Raw genomic sequence first — 7,345 nt, 5'->3', positions numbered from 1 at the left:
TTAGGCTTTATGTTATTAGATGAGAAAGAAAGAATAGAAGAGAGGAGAATGTTTTTTTGGATTTTTGACGAAGGACTAAAACCTAAGTTTTTTATTAGTGGGCCTGACAAGATTTACAAATCCTGCTCCTACGTATCTCAATAGAGAACTCAAGGCTTACGTAGTTCTAGGTAGAAAAATGTTTGTTTGTTGGTCGTTTTTAGCGAAAGCTACTTTGTGTCAAATCGACGAAAACATTGTTGGACTACCCAAAACAGGTGGAGAAACATTGCCTTGTATTGTTTCGAAACAAAGTACCTTTCGTTTGAGAAAAGGTTTGAATGGTCAATCGCACGGCGGCGACAAAAGGTTTAAGAATCAATCACGCGGCTGCGAGAAAAGAAATCGATTGGTTTGATGTGTTTTGAGTAATGGCGAGAACTTGGATGGGTGAGATGTCCATCTCGAATCCTAGTCTCAGGAGTGCGTGGTATCCACCACGTTCCATTTCCATCTTACTTGCAAAAGTGTTTAATAAAGATTAAGTGTTTTGAATTTGATTAAGAAAGGGTTTGAAGAAACCGCATTGACAATTTTAAATGATGGCGAGAGCTAAGATAGGCGAGGCATCCACCTCGAATCTTAATCTCAAGGAGCGCACGGTATCCACCATGTTCCATTTCCATCTTTATTGAAAGGTGTCAAAATAGGAATTAAGTATTTTTTTTCGAGTTTTATTATGAAAATGGCTTGACGTTGGATCAAGCATTGATGGACGTTTAAGAGAAAGATTTGAATGTTTGAGAGTAATGGAATAGATAAATTTGGATGATGGCGAGAGCTAGGATAGGCGAGACATCCATCTCGAACCCTAGTCTCAAGAGTGCACAGTATCCACCATGTTCCATTTCCATCTTTATTGAAAAAAAGTGTTAAATATGAATTAATATTTTTTGAGTTTTTATTATGAAAAATGACTTGACGTTGGATTAAGCATTTGATGAAGGTTTGAAAGAAAATGGAATAGAATGGGAGGAAGAAATGGATTGATTTGTTTATTGAGAAAATACTCGACGTTGGATCGAGTCATTATTTTTGATCTTTTGGAAATGGTTGATTTTATTCTTGTGTTAGTAGCTAACTAAACAGTCAAGCAATAAAGAAATAAAATAGTAAAATTATTACATGTCAGGGGAATGGGGGTACATTTTATCGAATGGGGATTCCAAGCAATGAAATGAATAAGACGTATCAATCAATGAATAAACAGTGCATGAGTGTAGGTTCAAGAGAACTGTCTCATTGTAAGAAGGCCCAAGAGTAAGCCATGTGAAGAAAATAAATAACACAACAAGTTATATTTACAACACACTTAAAAATTAAATCGAAAAAAGTAAAATCGGGATTTGCACGGATGGAAATGGAGGGACACACAAAACCTAAATAATGTGCTCAAAACCGATTTGCACATATTGACAATGATTGAAATGTCATATGCGATTAATCATAACACGGCGAAATTCTATTGTTATCTCGATAAAATAATCATGGATAAACAACATGAGAGTAGTTGAATCCATAAATTAAAATCGATGCTTTGTCAATTAAAATAAATAAAAGGGTAAACATTGAAAAAAATGAGTATCGGAGAAATTATAATAAAGAATAAACATGGGAGGATTAAAAAGAATAACATAAAAGAAATTAAAATGTTTTGAAACCAAATATGCCACACACGGGTATTGAACCCAGGAATAAGAGGGAGATGAAGTATCTCCAATTCCATTCGGCCATGAGTTTCCTGCTACTAGGCTAAGACTAAATAAAACATAAAAGGAGACAAGTAGTCCACTCACGAGAAAAAATAAATAACAAAAAGGCTGTAACATGGGTCGTGAATATGAATTAAATAAGGCCCACAGATGGAACTCTTGGACCGTCGGGCCCCGGGTCGGTGAAGATCTGTTTCACCATGACTGGTCCAAACACGAAAATAAGCAAGGGAGACTAACAGACGAAACCCTAGCTGCCTGGCTGTTGGGTACGAACTACGAAGATTTCCAACTCTAATAATTGCTGTCAGTAATTAATAAAAAGTTAATGCAAAAGAAAACCAACGGGTAGACTTAAAGGGGGCATAGTAATCAATCCTTCAACCAAAGATGCCCCTCAAAAAATCAAAATAAAGGGTCAAACCCACAGGACCAGAAGCAAAAATGAAAAGTAATCGTCTCCTACTTCCAAAATCCACACTTTTCACAAAGAAACAGTTCTTTCATCCTGGAACTGAACGAAAAATAAGTAAAAGAAAAAAAATAGATGAAAGCAAAAATAAAGCTAACATGCTCTCCATCTGAAAGTCAAACAAGGACGATGGTGGGCAACTTCTCAATCAGTAAAGAGACACAACCAACATAACGATAACTATTCCTCATTCGACCCAAGGTCAAGAATGGATCGTTCCCAGTCACAAACAAACGAGAAACAACATGCACGATTCGCTAAGAAAGCTTACCTGTTATCGCTAAATCGAAATGGTGATTTGAGAAGGTAACACCTCGTCTGACCCTTTTCTTTACTTCGTGCTTTGTTCTCCTTTCTCCCTCTTCTGAATGGTTCGCGAGCTGGGGCTTCGTGAGGGTTCGCCTTTTCTTCTCCAATAAAAATAGGGTTTCTCGCCTTTTTTTATCTGATTTCTTTTGCTTGTGAACAATATCCGCCGCTCAATGAGGAGAAAGTTCTCCCTTTATATTCATCCTATTAGGGTTTGAATTGGCCGCCGAGACCAAAGGAGTATCGGAATTCAGAGTGCTTCCTTGCGCTGCTCTGTTGTCTACCCCATTTTGATGCTTATTCTGAAAAAGGTAACATGTACCTTGTACTTCTTCTGTGAAAATGTTTCATTTTTGTTGCTTGTGAACTTTTACTGCCTTACCCAGTTATTGCGATTTTTACTGCAGTGAATTTTCTCGACACACTTGAAGAAATGGAATATGCGTAATATTGATACAAAATGGGAATCATGTCTACTACTTCAGCAAGCAATTACGTCAGGCTTCTATCTGCGTGCTACGGAACGTAAGGAGTTTCAGATTTTGGGCGACATGTTGTTCTTTCTTTGAAATTACACTGATTTTGTGTGTTATGTTGATTTGACTCAAACCATTATTGCAGGGAGAGTATCACACTATGTTGAGTTTTCTAGAAGAGAACAAGTGTGTGGGGGAACTTGAAGAGAACACTGAATGTGATGAAAACTCACTGGATTAACCTGTTTGCAAACAAAGTTCTATGGAAGCGAGTGTAGTTGGGCATCCTTAGAGAAAACCTTATGGAATACTACATGCCAATGGTAGTGATGGAGAACAAGGAAGCCAAATCGTGTCATGATGGGGAAGATTTTGAATGACATTGTTCCATTCCAATCCTCTGTCACTTCATCTTAAATACCTGGAGCTTTTTAAGTGAACAAAATCCTGAGAAGGTAAGATCCTGCTCGGATATCACCTCAAAAGTTGAAGATTCAGCCAATCATAGGAAGGTACAACACTTGCGGTTCTTCTTCTAAGCTACTTGAAATGGTAAGTTCAACCAAGTTCTCTAGCTTTCAAACATACAAAACTGCAGGTTGTGTTGCAATAACTCATTCTCAAACCATTGCATCTCAACATCCTCAGGAACAGAGTAATCACATACACTAAAGCTTTTCGACATTGCTATCCAAACTCTTGATCCTTTACATGATTTATTATACAGAAATTCCTGAAGAGGCTGGTTGATGATCATGGAAGCATTGACCTCGAGTGGCTGAGAGACGTTCCACTACTCGCAGTGCAAAGCTTGCCCGAGTCACTACAGTTGCATCTCCTAGAAATGTAAGTACTGCATAAATAAATTAAATAAGATGGTGTTGTTTACTTGGATGAGAAAAGCTAATATCATTTTCCATTATAGGTACCCAGTGTTGGAGTCATTACAAAGTATCTCTGGCCTCGATTGTGCTAGATTTGGAAAGATAAGTTGCATTTCTTTATGAGAATCCAACATTATTTATCTAAAGCCTATTGTGATTTGGACATGAACTGTGATAAATGCAAATCTTTGATTGAGCTTGGCTTTGATGGTAGTTGTCGTTTTGTGTTGATGCTGTGGTGTACAGTCTCGCTGCGTTTTGCATTTAGCTCTTTCTAGTTTGGCTTGCTGCATTTTGTTCTGTTGTTTCGGTAGCGGTTTCGGCAGCTGCGCGCAGCTTGTTGTTGGTGTATTGCCGTTGTTGCAGCTAATGTGTTTCATGTGCTGCATTTTTACCTTTCAATTTTACATTGTCGTTCACTGCTATTGTTCGCGTAACAACATGTTATTTTATTTTTTTGCAGGAGCTTAGGCAATGTCCCTCTTATGTTGCTTCCGGTACATGGCAGTCCAGATAAGCTTGGATGGCTCCAACTTGTTGTGGAAGTACCTCCTGCATTTCGAATTAACAAAAAGGAAAACATGTGAATCACTTCGGATAAATCTTATTTCTCTCCCAGGATAGATCTTGGCACCACTAAAACGGCACAACTCGGTCTTGAGAACCGTTTTGTTGATGCTTTTGTTGTTGCCTGCCTTCTCTTGTGCAGTATACCTGAGGTGTAAGTGTAGGTGCTGTTTAAAGCAACAACTTGTTTTTTATTAATTTTGCAAAACCAGGAACACCATTTGAAGTGTTCAAATATCTGCTTCTAGCCTGTGAACTGCTGCTATCAGTAACACCAACATTCATATCCTGATTTTCCTTCATCTTGGTTTTATCACTGTTCTAACTTAAATAAATGACGATGGAAGTGTTGTTGTAATCTTTCATTTGCATATTGTTGTCTCTTTTATGCAGGAATTGCAGTAGCTCAACAAAATCACCTCATCGTGGTGGGTGAAATAGCTGTTTGAGAATGTCATAGCCTCATCCGCAGTATTCCCTTACACATGTATGCACTAGCTAGGTTTGACCATGTATCAACAGAACCGGAACGGAACTCAATGGCAACCAAGTAATAGCAAAATAGAAAATAGCAAGATCAATGTTACCTTTTCTTTCCATGCCTTTTCTACATTACCGTAACACTCGGCCAAGTGGCTTGACCCCTAAGAGCTTCTTCAGATTCTCGTCCGTACACATATCAAACTTATGCAACTTGTAACAAATTACACCGTGAAGTGGTCCGTCGTCGGTATGGAGTGGATTTGCTCTCAACGACAGTGCTGTTGTGTTCCATTCCCTTGTAACTTCCAGTTTTGTACATGTGATGTGAATGAAAAATTAGTGCTTTTGTAGCAAGACAAAATTATTTCCTTGTATTTTGGAACTTCCATGTATTCGTGTGATGAATGGAATATTTACTAGGCACTAAAACAATGAGTCCTTTTGTCATTCCAACTGCAATGAAATTAGTATGAACCACCAAGACTTGAGCAGAACCATGATCACTCCTGAGTGTGTGCGATGAAATGGCCCTTGTGATAGCATTATCCGCATCAACATCAAAATATCCTAATGTAATAGACGCCTTCAAACCTCATTGCTTACGCAGCTGCACCCTCTTCCAAATGCAAACCAGTTGAAGCATTCTTTTTCTCCAATTCCTCTGCTAAATCAAGTGGCTTCTTAAAGGACTCAAATTTTTTCTTTTTAAGATTTACACTTCCCAATTCCTCAAGTGTCTCCTCATTGGACAAAGCTAATTCAATGTTGGAGCCAAATACATGATCAAATATTCTTCTTTCATATTGAGCAATAACTTCATCATCGTTATGTTCAAATATATCATCTACATTTTTTGATGAGTTGGCAACATCACTTGAGCAAACATTTAAATCATTGTCTTGATTCTTGTCCCCAAATAACTTGGAGAATAGTAACTTTTTTGCCCACACAATACAGTGAACAAACTTTGATGGAGTACTAGTGATAGTACAAACTGGATACGTCTTGGGGGCTGGTTTAGGCTAACACTCAGAGCACTTTATTCTTCCCTTGACATGCACTGTAACCTGACCAAGAAACCCAGTAGTTCCACTTTCAAGTAAAGGGACATCAGCTGCCAAACACAGGCGATTCACATGTCGACGTGCATCTAGATTGTCGAGTCCATTAAGAACAACATTAAATTCCTTAAAGATGTCCCCATCAAAATCAGGATCTTTGACATTTGCATGCTATGATGTAATGTTTATCTTGGGCCTAAATTTTAAAACAGCATCCCTAGCAACTTTAGCCTTGGACTGCCCAACATGGGATTGTCGGAACAAAAATTGTCTGCAAATGGGGTAAGGACTTCTGATGGGCAGATGTCAATGTAACAATCCTTAAACCAAAACAAATGGCAGGGCCCAAAGATTTACCGAGTAGCAGATGATGATAAGTCTAAACGAAACAAGTCGGTGGATAGATTTATGACCAGATGAAATGGTCATGAGGAGAAAAAAAAATGAATGATTGATGGGAAATATTTTCAGGGCCAAAATCGGGGTATGAAAACTACATCGAAACCGAATAGCAATCATTTAAAAATTCATATATAAAATTTAAAATAGAAATAACTCAAAAGAATGAAATAATAAGAACGAGGGTATATCTAAATGGGCTTATCAATTTTCCTTGAACCAAGCCCCAAAAATTAATACTAATTTTAAATCCAATTTACCAATAATAATAAGGTAACAAGTAATAATAAGATGTGTCTATTGCATTGAATCAATCCCAAATACTTGAAAAATGTTAACAGCATCCGAAAATGCCTCCCTACTTTTCTTTTCAATCTGCCGAAACTACAGGTTCAATCAATAATGGAACCCAAATCTACTCATACCAATTATTACAAATGCACACCAGCAGGAACATACGGAAATTACGATCGAGAAGGTTAAAAACAAACAATAATAGGTATGGTCTAAACTTGGAATTGAATCACACCATAATCTGATACTGGAATCAAATGAACTAACAAGCCTAAACCGTCATCGCAAATGCGGTAAGGAAACCAGTGCATCCACATCAGAATATACAAACCAAACGGAAGCCGTAAATGGAAATCAAATAAACCAAATGAATGTTATGCGAAAATTAAATCGTTACTTGATGTGGAAAAAGTTCAAAACAGAAATCACTCTATGATGTTTACATCATTTGAACTTATAATACAAAGGAGACTAAAAACAACCCAGTAAATAAATAAAACAGTTCAATAACAGGGTTGGCCTTAAAATCGCAACACAACAAGAATCATGGATTTAAGATTTTTACCAATGCAACGTTGTAGCTGTTATGAGTTATTGGACTCTTTGGTTCACGAACAACGCAGGTACCAATATTTATCAAAGAAGAATC

At 37.5% G+C, this 7,345-nt stretch overlaps 1 long non-coding RNA gene and 1 pseudogene across 4 annotated transcripts; one reads left to right on the top strand and one right to left on the bottom strand.

Moving 5' to 3' along the window:
* Positions 1-2,161: 2,161 nt before the first annotated feature.
* Positions 2,162-5,335, top strand: LOC127115915 (uncharacterized). 4 transcript variants are annotated; one of them, XR_007800926.1, is made up of 5 exons: positions 2,162-2,843; positions 2,940-3,057; positions 3,154-3,560; positions 3,736-3,854; positions 3,934-5,335. It is a non-coding gene; the product is annotated as an uncharacterized LOC127115915 (long non-coding RNA). The 4 variants fall into 4 exon arrangements; XR_007800924.1 differs by having other exon boundaries at positions 3,154-3,854; positions 3,934-4,613; positions 4,853-5,335; XR_007800925.1 differs by having other exon boundaries at positions 3,154-3,854; positions 3,934-4,619; positions 4,853-5,335.
* A 206-nt stretch (positions 5,336-5,541) lies between these two features.
* Positions 5,542-7,013, bottom strand: LOC127115295 (SUMO-activating enzyme subunit 2-like; annotated as a pseudogene).
* Between the last annotated feature and the right edge of the window lie 332 nt (positions 7,014-7,345).

The sequence above is a fragment of the Lathyrus oleraceus genome, chromosome 1 (assembly GCF_024323335.1).
Source record: "Lathyrus oleraceus cultivar Zhongwan6 chromosome 1, CAAS_Psat_ZW6_1.0, whole genome shotgun sequence".
Taxonomy (NCBI): Eukaryota; Viridiplantae; Streptophyta; class Magnoliopsida; order Fabales; family Fabaceae; genus Lathyrus; species Lathyrus oleraceus.
Note: the sequence above shows the minus strand (reverse complement) of the source record. Positions and strands in the feature narration are given on the sequence as shown.